Here is a 19099-nt window from a genome sequence, read left to right as displayed (position 1 = left end):
TGGATTCATTTGTTTGAAAAAATAGGTCTACGTTTCCCCTGCAGCACACACTATACAGTAATATGAACGCACGACTATTTACAACTATAGCGTAGCTCACCACCGTGACGCACGCAGAGGCTGAGATGCACACACTTTGACAGCGTTGAACTATGTAAGCGCCTATTCAAGCATGCCACGCATGTATAAATGACGTCAATAGATGCTAATTGTGTCCGTGGGCTGCAGTGGACACAATCAGATACATTTTCTTGTAAAGCGAAGCTTAACACACGTGCGTAGCCTCTCCGTGCGCCGTTGTGGGACAGCGCCTTTAACTCTACAGTGGTCGCGCTTATGATCATACACAGGTAACACTAAAAATGTTTAGAAAATGAAAAACGGTTTAATGTAGAAAGCTGCCAATACTTCTATTGTTTTCCGAAGTAATCTCCGTTCCTCTGTACACATCGTCGCATTCGATGGAACCACAGAAAAGCAGCGGGCCCATTCTTCCTTAGGGGTCTCTTCTATGGCATTTTCGTACGCATACACCGCATCTTCAGGGCTCGTAAAGCGAATACCTCGAATTTTATCTTTAGTTCTGAGACACCTGCCATAGTCAAATATTCAACAGTACGTTTTGCGGAGTGCGCTGAAGCATTGTCGTGGTGAAGGAGAATCCTGCTTCGAGGGCGCTGCTGTCGAATTTTTCCAAGACAACAGGTAAACAGCGACTGCAACTGTCCTTCCATCATCTAGCACAACTGTCGCGAAATGACCTTTCTGACCAAAGAATGAGGCAATCATCTTTGTTCCTTGACTTCTTCCTTTCTTTAACGTAGCTGGCTGATCCTCGAAAGGAAACACCCACTGAGCTGATTGTCTTTTGGTTTCGGTTCGAAGAAATATATCCAGCTCTCATCACCTGTGACGATCTCAAATACAGGATTTGAGTCACCGCCGTTGAACTTATCTAACATTTGGCGACACCAGTCCATGCGAAGGTGTTTCTGGTCGTCGGTTAAAGTATGGGGGAATGCATCTGGTACTTCTTGACGCCTAAATGTTCGTGTAATATTTTTTGAACTTGACTCATACCAATGCTTAGACTGGCCCGTATCTGCTGATAGGTCACTCTCTTATCTTCCTCTATCATGCGTCGCACAGCACTGATGTTATCTTCAGTAGTCGCTGTTAAAGGACGTCCCTCACGCAGGTCATCATTGAGATTGCTACGTCCACGTTTAAACTCGTGAAACCAATTATAAATATTGCCACGAGATGGGGCTTCATTAAGAAATGCTAATCGCAACCTATCATAGCTTTGTTTTATCCCCTCTAAGCCCTGGTTCTTTCCTCAAAAAAAAAAAAACAAAATAAACTTTTCACTTCTGCCATATGACTTCGCTTGGGATTTGTTTGTTCCCCAGTATTATTGGTCAAGATCTGGGTAAGGGACCGTTCTATATGTGAATGTGGCATTGAGGAAGGTACTCTTGAACATATTTTTTTCTATTGCCCTAAATTGTCATATAGGATATCCCTCGCCCCATCAACATCCCTTTTCTTCTTGCTTTATGCCATTCCCCTTTCATAAAGATTCTTTACAAATTTATTTCCCGCAATAATATTAAATGGTAATTTCTATACTCCATACTTTCTACGCTTCTATTAGGCACATATTCCCACTTACATTCACACATTTCTCCCTTAAATTTAGATTAGATACTAACAAGATAGTTAATATTATGGGTGTTTATTACTAACCGTACTAACTCTTGCTGCCTATTCTTCAGTTCACAAAAAAAAACCATAGCTATATCAACCGATCATTTCCTTTTAATCAGCACTTTATATACTTCAATCAGCTAAATTAAAATAAAAAATCTCTCCACCTTGACGTTGGCCGAATCGTCGACATTCAGTCGACGGAGCCATTTAATATAAAAAAAATATCAGTATTTAATTATTGAATATAACAAAAATTAAATAACTTACATTACAGAAGAAAAAAGTAATAAAAAATTATTTTGCTTTTTCCTAATTAGGATCAGAAAACCAAGTCTTTATAAATTTCTTGGAACTGAAATCAACTTTTTACTAAACTAATATAAGAAATTAAAAAAGGGGTCTTAGCCGTAGATTTCGTAACAAATATTACACATACACTTGCAATCATCTTCGCAAATAATTTGGCGCAGGTTTGGCAAAATATACCTACGTGAGGTTTTATTGCATTTTTTTCCGCACAAAAAACAGTGACCATGCGCGAAGGTACGGACAGACGTGGTCATTACTAGCACGAAAGCATGCTTTTATTGAGCATGTGCTCATTAGTAGCACGTGTGTACTGTAATGAGCATACTTATTTATAGCGTGCTTAAAAAGCAACCGACGTTTGATTTTTGAGCATGCTAAGGCGCGGGTAGAAGGGGGCGTGCTCCGAGCGCGTCTGAACAGGTTTGCTTATTAGCATGCTATTATACAATTTTGTTCTCGATCCGCGGCGGGCGACTATGATTATTTTATTGAGTTCTGTATGGATATCACTGTCACTATATCTTTGTACATCCATTTTGTCCAAGATGCCTGGTGCCAAATAGCAGCACGTCTGTCCGGCGCGTTTGCTTTGAGCATGCTTTTTTATGAGTATGCTTAAGCAAGCATGCTTATTGCTGGCAAATGTGAACAGTTGCATGAGCATGCTAACTTTAAGCATACTTAAAAGTACGCTTTTTTTGAGCACGTCTGTCCGTACCTTAATGCATTTGTCAAAAATTAATTCCTCGAATATTTAAAATATTTAAAATTTTCGTCATCTGAACACGGAGTACCATCTATAACGACTTCATCTTCGTCCAACAGCCATATTTCGATTATCGGGTCTAAAATAGAAAAAATAATAAATATATAGAATAGAAGTATGAAAAATAGGTTATTTAATTAAATTGAATAACATTTATTAATAAGGTTGCTATAAAAATACAATAGAATAAGCATAATATTTGAAACATATAGTAAAAAATACTCACGTCAGCAGTCGCGCGGATGACATGCGTTCTCCACCCACAATTTCGAACTACTCCTGACACAGCCAAGTCACTCAAGCATACGGCCGTTACTGATGTGATAAATCGTATCGTATGCATTACAAAACTCAGCGCCAGCGAACTTTTCCCATATAAAAAACAAAAAAATCCGCTAGTTCAATCAGCTTGGATGACATATGTCATCTGCGCGACCACCTAGGTTAACACACAGTGGGCTAAGATTAAAATCTCGCATCATTCATAAATGTCATTTCAAGAAAACAAAAAAAAAATTAACAAAAAAAACAACCGACTTCAAAAACATCCGACTTCAAAAACATCATTCCAAAACAATAAATATAATATGCACTAAAAAGTATAAAAATAATTGCGAGTTTTATGTAAGTGATCTAAGTAATTAATCTAATTCTAGTAACGATTATTGTCATTTTTGGAATCACCAGCACCAGCTCTCAAAAAAAAAAATATCAAAGTCGGTTCACCCAGTCGAAAGTTCTGAGGTAACAAACATAAAAAAATACCGACGAATTGAGAACCTCCTCCTTTCTTGGAGTCTCTTAGTAATCATATTATTATTGCGAGGAGCCTATTGTTGTTTTCCAACTCGGAGAATATTTACTATAAACTTCATTAGGAAAATAATGAGCTTACGATAAAATTAAGACCGACCGTCTTTATCGTCCAATTTTGCTCGCTAAATGTAAAACAACTCACTTCGTATCTTACAAAAGTCGTAAGTACCTTAAGTATCTTCAGCTATGTAGGTTCCTACACTTTGCCTAAGTTTGGTCTTGAATTTTGTATTTCCAGCAAATGATCTTAACCCGTGCCGCTCTCAGGAAGTGCAAGTACCAGAGGGAGCAATGGATCAATGACTGGCCGGGACAGCTTGGGATTACGTGCAGCAAGGTATCGAAATAAATATGAATCAAAAACCTATATAGGAAAATGCTGCCTGTTCCGCATTATTTGAAAAATGATACATACATCATTTTGTACTAACAATTTGCTTAACGTAACGTAATTAACGTTGATCTTTTGTATCTGGTTGGTGATGTATATTCTTGTATATTAGATGGGTAAGTAAACGGGCAAGTGGCCCATTTGATGACAAGTGAAGACCAGAGCTCAGACCGACAGAGACCAGTTTTTGCATAAACTAAAAACTTTTGTGAGACACATTATTTACTTACATATTTAATTTATTAAAATCTGTTTTTACTCTCGGTTCATCGATGTAGGTAACGACTAGTTTCGGACCTCCTTTCGGAGGACCTACATCAGGGTGAGTGAAGTTTGTTCGCTCGCTATAACGACCCGTCTCATACTGCGCCAGCGCGGTCTGCGGAGTGCGGATTTGCGTTCGTAGTGCGTGCCTTGACGGGGCGGGGTCGCGGGGCTTTATTTTTTATATAAAAGAAGGGGTTCACGACATGGAGAGTGGTGAGGCAACCGCCCATGGTAATTTCCAACAACAGGTGTCAATCGATGCGTTGCCGGCCTTTACGGTGGGAGTATGCTCTTTTCTTGAAGGTTACTAGGAAGGTCCCTAGGTCGTATCTGTTCGGGAAAACTGCAACCGGTAATAGTTTCCACAAAGTGGCTGTGCGAGGCAAGAAATTTCTTGCAAATCGCGCGGTTGTGGAATGCCAGACGTCAACGTGATGCGGGTGGTATTTAGCATTTTAACGTAATGTCCGGTGGCGGAATTCGGCCGCTGGAATCGAACAGCTCTTTTAAGCACTCCCCATGATAAATGCTGTAGCAGATGCAGAGAGAACCCACATCTGTAAGCAATGCCAAAAAATCGAGCCGATAGGAGATGACTTGATTGTCGACGATTCGAGCCGCTCTTCATTGTATGCGGCCAATTGCAAGAAGCTGGTACTTGGGAGCACCCGCCCAGAGGTGAGGACAGTACTCCATGTGGAGCTGAATCTCCACCTTATATAGTTGCAGGCGGACGCTTATAGTTAAATACTGTCTCGCCTTAATGTATGTTCACCAAGCTTTTTAGAGGCCAGTATGGCCGTCTCTTCTAAGTGACTACGGAACTGAACGTCGCTTGATATATCGATGCCAAGTATGCTAATACAGGCTGTGGCAGTTAGAGAAGTGATCTCGAGTCGAGGGGTTGCGACAAAGGGAGACGTTAGCGGTGACCGCACAAACTTGTGTCTTCTTAGGGTTGAATTGAACTAAATCTTTTCGGCACCATTCCGTAACTTCGCTTCGATTTCGCCGGGGTGCGCCGTCGGTGATGACGAGCACGGTAGCACTGAAACTTTTGTGTGACTATTGGCGGTCACGGTTGTACGTTTGTACTCGCATTGCCCCAACCTCCGAATGCTCCGAAACTAATATTTACCAACACCGATGACCTGTGCATAAATTGGATTATAAGTATCAAAGACAATAAAATTGTTTATGTCATCATTGTTTCATTAAAAGGGTAAAGGACTTATATATTTTTTTATGGGAATAATTTATGGATTGAGCAGATGAATCGCTTAATCGCGGATCTTATTTTGTTTATAACGCTTCACAAAACGATCTTAGGCGTAATTTACTAAAACATTTATTTTATAAAAAAATGTACGTTCACAATAATCGTCACCTTTTTGCTCTTAATAGTGATTTTCATTATTATAACACTAGAAATAAGGGATTGCTTGTAACTAATTCTAGTAGGCTTCATAAGATACATAATAGCTTTAAGGGTAAATGTATAAACTTCTATAATAAAGTTCAGCCACTGTTCTGGCATTATCTTTAAATAAATTTAAATGTTTTATAAAAAAATGGCTCTGTCGTAAATCCTATTACTCCACTGTTGAATATCTAAATGATCGGACAGCCTGGGACTAGATTGTGATTATTTTATAGCGATAGAAATGATTGTACAATATTGTATATTTTTATTGAAAAGAGCGCAAAAAAAGAATGCTGGGAGAGTTTCTTGCGCCGCATCTTCTCTCTCAGAGCGCCATTTGTCTCCGAAGCGGTAGTAGTATCTAGTAGTTATTAGAAATGACATCAAAAAGAATTGTAAAGGAATCAATTTTGAGAAAATAAATGCCTTTTATGCCTTTTAATGATTTTAGGGTTACCTAATGTACCTAGTTAATACCTTTATTTAGACGACATAGTTTTCATTAAACTTGCCTGCTCGACGTAATGTATTATGTATGTAGCTGACAAATTTAAGGGATAGTACATTTAAAGCACATTTAACGATAAGATTTACTTATTTTTCATGTTTTTATTAAAAAACATGTGTTTTTTGTATTGTTTGATAACCTATCAATTAGTTTGGCTTCTTGCGAGGCCGCAACAGCATTAAAACTAACATACAATTCAAAAATCTTATTACAACGATGAAAAATTACACTTCGGACAGTATATTTTTAATTTTTCAATAAAATGGTTGGTAACTACTCGAGTACAGTGCTTCGAGTACCAGTGGGAGGCTCCTTTGCACAGGAAGCCGGCGAGAGTTTGGATACCACAACGGTGCCTATTTATGCCGTGAAACAGTAATGTGAAAACATTACTGTGTTTCGGTCTGAAGGGCGCCGTAGCTAGTGAAATTACTGGGCAAATGAGACTTATCATCTTGTGTCAAGGTGAGGAGCGCAATTGTAGTGCCGCTCACATTTTTGGGTTTTTTAAGATTCCTGAGCGGCACTGCATTGTAATGAGTAGGGCGTATAAATTACCATCAGCTGAACGTCCTGCTCGTCTCGTCCCTTATTTTCATTAAAAAAAGCTAGCTGAATAAAGTTAACTGCTTTATGTTTAAGATACAATGGACTTCGGACTGTACTCGGACTCTCTGCCGCTGCGAGCTCATGAAGGAGAAGAAGCCGTTAAAAAAGCTGCGCAAGAAGCAGAACCAGATACTGAGCACATTGCAGGCCATGTCTAGGAAGGAGATATCCAAGATCCTGCGCTGCAAGGTCAACGCGCTGTGTGTCATCGAGATACACTCCAGGGATACTGTGGATAGGATGTACAAGATGGGTAAGAACTGGTTCTGCGCAGGCCATCTAAAGTTGTATATATCAAGTAGACTAAACAATTTTGTTATTATATTATTATTTCAAACTTAGATCATTTATACGTCTAGATCGAATGTGACAGCTGTGAAAACGTCAAAAATTTAGGTTAACTGTTGACCTCTATTTTGAGGAATGCACGCACCAGCGTTTTCCGAACATATGGTAAATTCAGTAATTTAAAATAAATATTATATATTATACCAAAGCGCTTAGTTTAAGCGTAATTTAGTAAAGTTTATTTAACTTTGACAATAATAACATGGACATATTATTGTTCCCCAGGTTGCATGAACGTGACCGCTTTCGAGTGGTTCTCGCAGCTGAAGTTCTACTGGGACCGGGAGCGCGAGGACTGCTTCATCAGGCAGACCAACACTAACTCTGTGTATACGTACGAGTACATTGGTAATTCAGGGAGGCTGGTCATCACGCCCTTGACTGATAGGTATTTCAACTGATTTTTTTTTTATGAAAGTAGTGGGGATAAAAAGGACCTGATCATAGATGATGGATGTTTACCATTGATTATTTTCCCCTGTGCTTCCCCGGGGCAAAAAAGAATATTCAAGTCCCAGGCCCAAGGGGTCGTAAGAGGTGACGAAGGGCATTTACCAGGTGGCTCAATTGCACAGGATACCGGCTAGATTATGAAGACCACAACGGCGCCTTTTTCTGCCCTGAAGCACTAATGTGTAAGCATTATTATATTTCGGTCTGAAGGGCGCCCCAGCGAATGAAATTACTGGGTAAATGGGACTTAACATCTTATGTCTCAAGGAGACGAATACATTTGTAGTGCCACTCAGAATTATTAAATTTTTCAAAAATACTGAGCGGCACTACATTTTAATGGACAGGGCGTATTAATTACCATCAGATGAACGTCCTGCTCGTGTCGTCCCTTATTGTCACAAAAAAACCCACCACATGTATTCTTTTGCAGCATCAGAGAAATAAGGAGGGCATTTACCAGTTACCTTGAGGTGGAATACGTACTTTTCTTGTCACAGACGCCATTTTAAGTGAGGATTATACGGAATCATATTTATTTTTTTACATTGAATAGGATTTACATTTGGTCAGTAGGTACTTATGCAAAAAATAAATTCATAAAATTGGCGGTTTATCATAAACTAAAATGTGTCGGGGGTAGAGACAAATAACTGTCGAGAGAGCCCATTGGCCGTTGGTTACAGTTTCACAAATTTTTTTAATTAAAAAATCTTATTCCAGATGCTACATAACCTTGACCACAGCTTTGAATTTATTCCGCGGTGGTAGTCCCCAAGGTCCTGCCGGCACCGGCAAGACGGAGACGACGAAAGACTTAGGACGAGCGCTCGCGAGATGGGTCGTTGTCACCAACTGCTCCGACGGACTGGACTATAAGTCCATGGCAAAGTGCTTCGCAGGTCGGTACGAACAATTTCACATTCTGGTCTTTAAGAATCATCTACTGTTTTCGGTAATCGAACGCTGTAAAGCAGAATGGGTAACATAATAGTAGTTTTCGACGTCCAATATCACTTATTGGAAAACTCGTTGATATCCTAGTTTGAGTAAAAATATTTGAATTTGAATATAATATGACAATGAAGGCTTTATAACGAATGGGAGTAAAGAAAGTCGCCCTCTTAATTGGTCTCTCGCAAAATAAAATTTACAGCCTTTATATATTATAGATTTTTTTTACAGAGTAGGACAGACAAGCATACATACTGGTCACCTAATGTTATGTAATGTTTGCGCATGTTTTTTTATAACACCAGAGGAATCAAGAGTGTGTTTTTTTATGGAATAGGAGGACAAACGAGCGTACGGGTCACCTGGTGTTAAGTCATCACCGCTGCCCACAATCTCTTGCAACACCACAGGAATCACAGGAGCGTTGTCGGCCATTAAGGATGGTGTACGCGCACTTTTTGAAGGCACCCATGTCTTTTTGTTGCTTTGAGTCGATTATATATATGAATTCGAAAATTAGAAACGAGGTGGGCAAGGATAAGGATAAGGCTAATCGCGGGCACTGTGGTGAATGTTAACGGTTGAATTTTTTGAGCAACTGAGGCGTTTTAATTTTTTTTTATTTAAGAGGGGGCAAACGGGCAAGAGTTGCACGTGATGAAACATGGTGAGGCAGCCGCCCACTTACATCCGCAACACCAGGGGTCAAGGGATGCGTTGCCGGCATTTAAGTTGGAACCGACGAATAACCCTGGAATGTACAGGAGTTGCTAATCAACGGGCAAATGAAAACTCTCTCTGGCAACTCCGAGAAGTTTACGGACATCCCAGGGAGGTTCTGAAGTTCTGAAAGGAGGCTGGTTGGAATGTTCACCTTGCATACAGAATGGACCCGTATTAGGAATTGGGGAAGCAGAAGCCCATATGCAATGGCTCTAAATGTACTCTTGAGAAAGTAGCTAGTTATTGAATCTATGGTGGGTAGGTAGGGTGAATGTAGGTGCAGCCTATCTACTTATATTATTTAAACACCTTGTTATTTTTAAATGGTTCTCCCTTACTAATCCTACTAATATTATAAATGTGAAAGTTTGTATGTCTGGATGTATGTTTGAACTTCTTTAGCGCAAAATCTACTAAATATATTTTGATGAAACTTTACAATAATAGAGCTTACATACCAGAATAACGAATAGGCTATAATTTATAAAACTATAGTGTGAATTATACAAAATATAAAAGAAGTGTGATTGTTACTAATGAATACAACTAGCGCCATCTCTTATCAACTAGCAAGGAAAGATCAATACAATTTATATGGCAAAACAACGTTTGCCGGGTCAGCTAGTTATATATAATGGGATTAACTATACACTAATTTAATTTGTAACAAAACTATTTAAGCTATGCCGAGTTTAGGATTCTATCGCGGATAAACATCGGGACACGATGTTTTCATAAGTAATAATTATTATTTTGATACAGGTCAAATTTACTTGTGATTGATATAATTTAAGTTATTAGTAACATGCTATTAGTATTAATTATTACTTAATATTTATTATTTATCCGTTATCGTTGTCCAGGTATAGCTCAAAGCGGCTGCTGGGGCTGCTTCGACGAGTTCAACCGCATCAATATCGAGGTGTTGTCGGTGGTAGCTCAGCAGATCCTCGCGGTGTTATTGGCTCTGTCGCAGACCCTGAAGAGGTTCATGTTCGAGGGCGCCGATATCAAGCTGGACGGCAACTGTGGAATTTTCATCACGATGAATCCAGGGTATAAGAACCAACAGAACAGCATGTAGTTAGCTTACAACAAAATGGCGGAATTGATGTCCTAATACTAATAAAAAATATTTCTACTTGTTCTGTTAATATTGTTGATTGGACGTACAAAGACCAAGTGCAAAGAGGATGTAAATACTATGTAAAAAAGGCGGGGCTGCCTAAGTAAAAATTGAAATTTAGTTAAGGATGAAACGTGCAGTCATCTATACTAATATATAAAGCTGCAGTGTTTGTTTGTTTGTTTGTTTGTTTGAACGCGCTAATCTCTGGTACTACTGGTCCGATTTGAATGATTCTTTCAGTGTTGGGTAGTCCATTTATCGAGGAAGGCTATAGGCTATGTTTTTTTTCTTTCAAAATTAGGGATCCGTAATAAAATTGCTATTTTGTAACACAAGGTGCAAAATCGAAAACCTATTTTTGCGTGCGCTGCAAAAACTATTGACAATAGAACAAAATGATGTACAGGCTATAATATAGGCAATATTTAATTACTTATAAAACTATCGCGTGAATTATACTTTATATGGCAAAACAACGTTTGCCGGGTCAGCTAGTTTTATATAAGTTTGAAATAGTAATTACTTATTTATAAATAGCTAAAATAGAAATATATTTTAATGGTATGCGCGTGGCTTTACCTTTTTGTTAATCACACGTTTTATCCTTCTTTAAATAAACTTATTGAAAATTATTTTCTATTTTGATGTTTGGTTTTCTTTTTCAAATATTATTTTTGTTTGCTTTTTAGTCTTAAATCAATGATTATTTCGTAACAATCAATTATCGTGTGGTGTGTCTTAGCACGCGCCTTGGTCTTTGGCACAAAGACTCTAGCAGGTATCGGACATTGTCATAGATCCTTGATAAGTGTCAAAGTTTCAAATTAATCTGACGTTTTGAAGGAGTCGAAAGAATAAAACATTGTAAAAAAAGAAGACCGCTGAGTTCCTTGCGCCTGTTCTTCTCAGGTCTGAGGCATGTATCTTGGAATGGGTGCTAATTTTTGAAGTTCTATAAGTGATTTTATTGCGAAATTTTAATAAAAACATATTGAATTTAAAGTTAATCTGAGTACATTGTTACTTCACCTGTGTCGTTTTTTAATAGTAAAACGGTCAAAAACTTCTCACTAATGTCTTATATGGAGTTTTTCTATAGTTAATTTTCTAAGTTATTCTTGATCGTGTAAGATTCAAATGATATAGTCACAAATGATATTGTATCAAAAGAGATCTCTTTAAGGGTTTGAATATCGAAATATGGGCTAAATTTGACACACAACACATTGACAACGTCGTTGACAGTTACGCCGGGCGAACGGAGTTGCCAGACAACCTGAAGTCGATGTTCCGACCGATCGCCATGTGCGTGCCCGACTCGCTCATCATTGCGGAGAACACGCTCTTCTCTGACGGATTCACGGCGTATAAGATAAATGCTAAGAAGGTATATGTATTAGACACTGGCCTGTATAAATACCACTGGACAGGCTGTTCCATATGTTGACGGCAAATTTTTTGTGCCTATGTGAAGCGCCACTCGCGAGCATCCAGAGAACTAGTTTTGACGGATAATACAAATGGCTGCGAAAAAAACGAACAATACTCTGAAGTATTTTTACATTTTGAATTAATATCGTTCGTTTTCTGCGTTATTTCTTCTTGAAGAATCAACGTAATAAAGTACACATTTTTTATGTAAATAGTTTCCCACCATCTATCGATGTTTGCTGAGGTTATCATCACTAGTTTTAGTACCGCAGGCTCTCGCTATATGGCCGACAGCGCCAATATGGCGGATATCAAACAGGCACAAAAGCACTTTGACAGCCGCCAGTCCAGTGATATATAGTAGAGGTCAGTGGTATTAGATCTACGTGTAGTGTACTAGATACGACTAAATAGATTGTGACAGTCGTGAAAAGGTCTAAAAAAGGGTGACTATTATCCTCTATTGAGTAATGTACGCACACTAACACAAAGTGACATACAAATCGTAGTGCAATCGGAGTGCTTGGATAGCTTGTCACGCACACTAAAGTAGTAAACCTGGCCTGTTTTCATCGGTTTTATAAGCAGCATATCTATCTAGACGTATAAATTAATTATATAACAATCTCAAAGTTCGCCATCATTTCTTCTAGACATTTCGCAGATGTAAATGTGCTTACTTTAATTTTTGAATCAATATAAAAATTAGTTCAATTGGGTGCATTCTGTAACAGGTATAATAATACAATGTATTCCATTATTCCCAACAAAACCCATCATGATTTATGTGAAGGAGAGAGTGTTAAAGTGAGTTTAAATGAAAACCGCCAACCAGAAAATTATCATTATATAATTCACGGTTTCGTAAACAGTAATCAAACTGGACTTTTTCATAGTTTATTTAAAAGAAAGCACTTGAATTTTTTGTTTAAATATTCCAGGTATTCACTTTGTACCAGCTGGCGATGCAGCAGTTGTCAAAACAAGAGCATTACGACTTCGGTCTGAGGTCTATGGTCGCCCTGCTCCGATACGCGGGCATCAAACGTCGAGCCTACCCGCACTTGCCCGAGCAGGAGGTACCAAATACACTTACATAAGTTACTTGCAAATTGCAGATTCGGTTTCATTCACGTGTAATACCTAATTGTCAATCATAAAATAAAATTCACCGACGGTCTGGTCAAGATCGCCGGTCCGGTCATTATGGTGATCTACTTTCGACTGAAATGATCACGATGATAGAAGTAAATATTTATAGTCTTCTTTTGATGTCATTATCGATATTTTTGTAGACGTTTGTATTTATGTATTTATTACTAACCCATACCACGTGGATCAAGCTTTTCGGGCGCGCTTTATATTCGTACTTACTTCATAAAAACCAATATATTTAGATATCTAGTTAGTGATCTTAGTGCCTTAGTCTATTTTCCTCATAATATATAAACAGGCTCATGATCCAGAAATTAGTGCCATAAAAACATGCGAAATTACGTGTGTTGGGAGTGTGCTTCTGAAAGGGTTCGGTTTGGATTTTTTCGCTATTATTTTAGTAAAGTCCAGTCATTTAAGCCTGTGGGGCTAGAAGACATGTATGCTAGGCTGCGGTGATCGCTTAGTGCCAGGTAACCTGTACGTTTTTATCCTAAAAAGACCCTAAAGATGCATTGGCCATCTAGATGGTGATCCTAGCGATGCGTGACATGAACGTTGCCCGGCTGACTGCGAAGGACGTGCCGCTGTTCGACGGCATCATGCAGGACATCTTCCCGGATGTGACGGTGCCGACGCTGGACTACGACCTGCTGGAGACGGCCATCACCGCCGAAATGAAGATAGCGGGGCTGCAGCCGGTGAAAGCCGCGCTGCATAAGGTCATACAGACCTTTGAGACTAAGGTGAGTGTCGATAGAACTATAGTGGGACTCCGTGGGACGTGACGGGACGTGCAACAACTTCCGCACGAAGTTGTTGGACTATAGTCCATCTAACTCTTACAGCTCTCATGGTTACATGACTGTTTACATTTTTGAGTTTCACGAGAAATTATGATATGAACATAGGGATCTGTAGCATGACTTTCCCATTATAAATATGCTGTATAAGTCAACTTATACCTAAAGCAGCCCATTTGGGCTACTGTTTCAATTGTCAATGTTGTGAGGACACCAGTGAGAACGCTAACACTCCTTTTTGGATGTTATGAGAGGTTGCAGTAATGCGTGCTAAATAAGGGAATGGTTGAAAAATCTTAGGGACGCCTGTGCTTAAAAGAAAGGCCATGAATAACTCTGTTTTTCTATGATAAATGATGCTTGTAAATTTAAATACCTCCAGTAAAGGTTAAACTTAAACATGCGATAACATTGCGATCAAAGACTCTGTTCGCAAATCTCTAAGTAGAAGTACACAATGGATCAGTTGTTCAGTTACTCGCCACCTATTCTGAGCAAAGACATCATTCTAAATTGATTTATTTAAAAAATAAGCTTCTGTGAAAATTAATGTTTTTTACATGCCATTTCTTAAAATAACAGAATTCTCGTCATTCGAGCATCCTCCTTGGTGACACGAATACGGCTAAGACGGTGTCGTGGAAGATGCTAGCGGCGACTCTGAGCCGTCTGCGTCGGGAGAAGGTGCCAGGGTTCGAGAACGTTCAGGTGTATCCCATGAACCCCAAGGCCTTGACCTTGGGCGAGCTTTACGGGGAATATAACCTGGGCACCGGGGAATGGAAGGATGGCGTGCTATCGTCGATCATGAGGACAACATGCCAAGGTACGTTCCGTGGGCTAACGCTTACACTATTGTTGTATTCAGTTTACCCGTAACAATTTTTACTGAGCATTTGGTAGCACAATGTTGAATGAATAAATAATTATGTACTTAATCTTTTGTTATGATAAAAAATATTTTTGGTTAAGTCCCTTAGGTAAATAATTAAACATTGTCGTGCAAATGTCCTATTTCAAATTATTTTATTACACTTAACAATCTTTGGCACTTGGTCCCGATTAAAAAATTATAATATTAGCAACCTGTGGCATATGGATGTTGTATTATGTCCTATCGTCCTAAAAACACAAGGAAGCTCATTCCACAGCTTGGTTGAATGTTTTTCGCTATTATTCAATACAATCAATTACACTCTTACGTTTAATATGTGTCATCACTTAAGACATATTGTTTTTCGTATTTATTAAGTCTCTTGCAGGAACATTTTCATGAGTGGCATAGTGTCTCCTTGTAAAACTGGCTGTAACGCCTAACCTCATTTTTCACAACAGGCATTTTCAAATTGTCGTGGATATCGTTATTTATTTTTATTAGTATCAATATACACTACTGATCAGTCTTAAGACAAAATTCTTGAAAGTATTTCCAGGTTGGAGTTGCTCGCCGAACTCCAAAGCCTCGACTCCCATAGGTTAGGTCCAGATGGTTTTTCATCACCTGAAGATGAAATGGTCAAGAAGTAATGGAAACGTGTACTTGGGTTAATGTCACCAAAACTAAGTATGTTAGGACCCTCGCAAATGATGGTCATTTATCTCTGCCTCACCTAATCCTCGTTCCTATAAATCACGCGCAAATACTTAACATGGATAAAAGCATATAAATGTATGTCTATGATATCATGGTATCGCCCTATTCCATGAACGTTTGCAGATGAATCGCCGGACATGAAGTGGATCATCTTCGACGGGCCCGTGGACGCGATTTGGATCGAGAACCTCAACTCCGTCATGGACGACAATAAATTGCTGACATTGGTCAACAGCGAGAGGATATCTATGCCGTCACAGGTAAGTATTGTCCGAAAGCTTCCATAATATTTAATATGGGACGACCCTTTTTGGGAATTGAATTCAGATACCACTGCGGCTATAAGGCGCTTCGGCTATTTTTTTGTCATAAGATTGGCACCGGATTTGGTCTACGTCTCACATGTGGCTCATAACTGCTGAAGTCAAACTGAATTTACCAGAGTGGAACTCTTCGTGTTCCGGGCTCTATAGACCTCGAATGTCCCGAGAATACGGCCATTTATGCGAAATGCGCGAATTTTTCGCGTGCGAATGCGTATCCATGCATATAATTTTACGCGTAGCAAAAGAATGCTTATAGCAAGGGCGATTTTAAGGAATTTATCTGAAAGCTAATGAAACAATCTATTATAATAAGTACAAAGTATTTGATTTGTGTTTTTATTTTATTTTACACAGACCTTTCTTTCGACAAAACCTTTATAAACTGTTATACCTTAGAATAAACGAGTATTTTCAATGAAACCAATTAGTTTTCCTTATAAGTGTTAATGGTTTTATAATCAACTTTATATGTTCTTTCTTTTCAAAAAACTAAAATATACAAGCTTCGTACTAATAATTTGAAATATTCATGCAGAAAGACACCCACGAAATTGACGATGAACAGATACTGCACGCGTTGGTGACCGTACTTTTATAACCCTTTTATTAATAGACTAGTAGGTGCCCGTTGGATTCGCAACTTCAGGTTTTATCTCAATAAAATGTTTAAGTAGGAATAACACAGAGGGTTGTCATACTGAAACATGCGGGCCAAGCCTGTCAGCCATTAAGTTGGCATAGCGACATCCCATTCTGCGCGGACGCACGCCAAGAAAGAGAAGATATGAGTAGGATTTTGAGTATCTAGACTATATATTTATAAACTAAACGATAGGAAATTTAATCTGGTTTTAAATTATATATGTAAACCTTCCTTAACTAAAATTAAGTTCATTTTTACTTCCTGAGAAAGTAAGAAAGTAAGAAAGATATAAAGATTCTAATTAGTTATTAATTTTAAGCTATTTTTTCAATTGGTTTCTGAATGACAGGAACACATGAAAGGAAAAACAAAATTTTTGTTTTTCTTTATTTTTTTTTTCCGAGAATATTCATATCTATTTACCTATTAAACCGTCTCTGGACTTCCACAAATATTTCAAGACCAATATTAGCAAAATCGGTCCAGCCGTTCTCGCGTTTTAGCGAGACTAACGAACAGCAATTAATTTTTATATATATATAGATAATACTTTAGATAATTTATAAAACCATATACATTAATAAGAAAATTGTTTAGGTGTCCCTCCTAATCGAGACCCTTGATCTGGCTGTAGCGTCTCCAGCCACGGTGTCCCGTAACGGTATGGTGTACAACGACTACCGAGACTGGGGATGGTGGCCATTCGTCAACTCCTGGCTGGATACCATCGATGATCCTGAATACAAAGAGATGGTAACCGAAGAATTTCATTATTTTATTAAAAAAAAATACTTATTTATTAACTTACCATGTAAATTCCATATGAATTCTCGATATTTCAGCTTCGACGCCATTTCCTCAACATCCTGACTCCAGTGCTGGAGCTGAAGCGTCTCCATCTGACCGAGGGTCAGAGTGTGCGAGGACAGGAGCTGACGGGCGTTAGGTCGATGTGCCGGCTGCTTGGACTCCTGCCGCCTCCCGCGCCACCTGGCCCTGATGAAGAGGATAATGAGAACTTTTCGAAGATGAGGTTTCTGTTCGCGTAAGTGATAAAGATTTTACTTCCAATGCTATATTTTCTAGAATATTTTTAATTGGACAGGATACTTACGATATAGTTATGGTTTTTCAAAGTATATCACTTTATTTATTCTTTTACGTTAATACAAGTGGGAAAATATTCAAAACATAAGACTTATATAATGTGTTGGTTTTCCTTTTTCTATTCGGGTAAAAGCACAGTAGGATACGTCTTCCATATTATAGGCAAATAGGCTTAAAATTTAATCTTTCCTAATTGGACAATTGGCAGCATCAGTCACAGCTCCATCTGGAGCGCATTAAAAACATCAAATGTAGATAATAAATACATTAATATTATAAAACATATATACTTAAACAGTAAGAGCAGAGAGAAAGAGAGAAGACTGATTAAAATAGAAAGGGGAGTTAGACAAGGCGACCCTTTATCACCAAAACTTTTCATAGCTGTAATGGAAAGTATTTTCAAAAACTAACTTTGGGAAAAATTTGGAATCAATACAGATGGACGTCGATGAGTCACCTCAGGTTCGCAGATGACATAATTATTTTTGCTGAAACATCCAAACAACTACAGTCTATGCTGTGTACACTAAATCAATAAAGTCAAAAAGTAGGCCTAAACGAATAAAACTAAAACAAAAATAATGACTAACAGCCTCAAAATACCTATCAAGATAAATAACAACTTTATGGAATATGTAACTAACTATATCTATTTAGGAAAGCAAATATCGTTTTTAAAAACAAACAACGAAGAAGAGGCAGAAAGAAGAATAATTATTGCATGGAAAAAGTTTTGGTCATTTTGTAGCTGTACCTACAACCAATAATATCAATTAATACAAATGTCTAATATCTAACTTGTAACGTAGCATTATAGATCGTAGAAATATGCCGAAAGATTCGTTCTGATAAGAACATTTTATTAATATTAGCTCTGACAAGATCATTTTATTTTATCTAACGTAATATTAGCTCTGATAAGAACCATTTCATAATGCTGTAAATCAACTCATAGAATCATACAGATCACCAGTAATTATCTCATCAATGTACGAGCATCGTCACGTTCTCTCGACGATCGCAGATATACTCACGTGATCAGTCATATGCTCCGCATTACACAACCGCACAGCAAGGCCGAGTGGACTCGACTGACGAGTGATTTTTTTTTTTTTTTTGAGAGGAGGAAATACTGTTACGTATTTACGCCCCGGAACGGGACGTAATATGTCGGACTCGAGTGTCCGCGCAAGCGGACACCCCATACCGACTAAAACCTCCTCTGTGCTGTTAGCAGCTCTAGCAGCTCAGTTAGGAGACTCGAACCTCAGACCGGCTGTGTGCTTGTGGGAAGGAGAGAGAATGAAAATGAAGATGAAATGAAGATGAAAGATGGAAAGGTGATAAGAACACACTCGCCGGCGAGTGTGGTGATGTTTTGTGTAATGTATGTAAGTGTGTATGTATGTGTTTATGATTGCGTGTATGTTTGTTTGTATGTATGTAAGTAGTGTAAATGTTAGTGTGCATGTATGTTTGTGTCTGTTTGTGGAGTGTGTTTGTGATTGTGTAAGTGGTGTATGTCAGTCCGTCAGTCAGTCCGTGTGTGAGTGAGTGTAGTGAAGCGATTACAGGACGAGGACTAACGTCTCGTCGGGTATCAAAACAATGTGTGGTGTATCTAGGGT

General features: G+C 38.5%; 1 long non-coding RNA gene across 1 annotated transcript; it reads right to left on the bottom strand.

The window, feature by feature from the left end:
• Positions 1-10193: 10193 nt before the first annotated feature.
• LOC126968050 (uncharacterized) lies at positions 10194-18554 on the bottom strand. Its single transcript, XR_007730129.1, has 3 exons — positions 18506-18554; positions 17170-17357; positions 10194-10306 (listed from the first exon to the last, which is right to left on the bottom strand). It is a non-coding gene; the product is annotated as an uncharacterized LOC126968050 (long non-coding RNA).
• Positions 18555-19099: the final 545 nt, after the last annotated feature.

Source organism: Leptidea sinapis, chromosome 14 (genome assembly GCF_905404315.1).
Source record: "Leptidea sinapis chromosome 14, ilLepSina1.1, whole genome shotgun sequence".
NCBI lineage: Eukaryota > Metazoa > Arthropoda > Insecta > Lepidoptera > Pieridae > Leptidea > Leptidea sinapis.
Note: the sequence above shows the minus strand (reverse complement) of the source record. Positions and strands in the feature narration are given on the sequence as shown.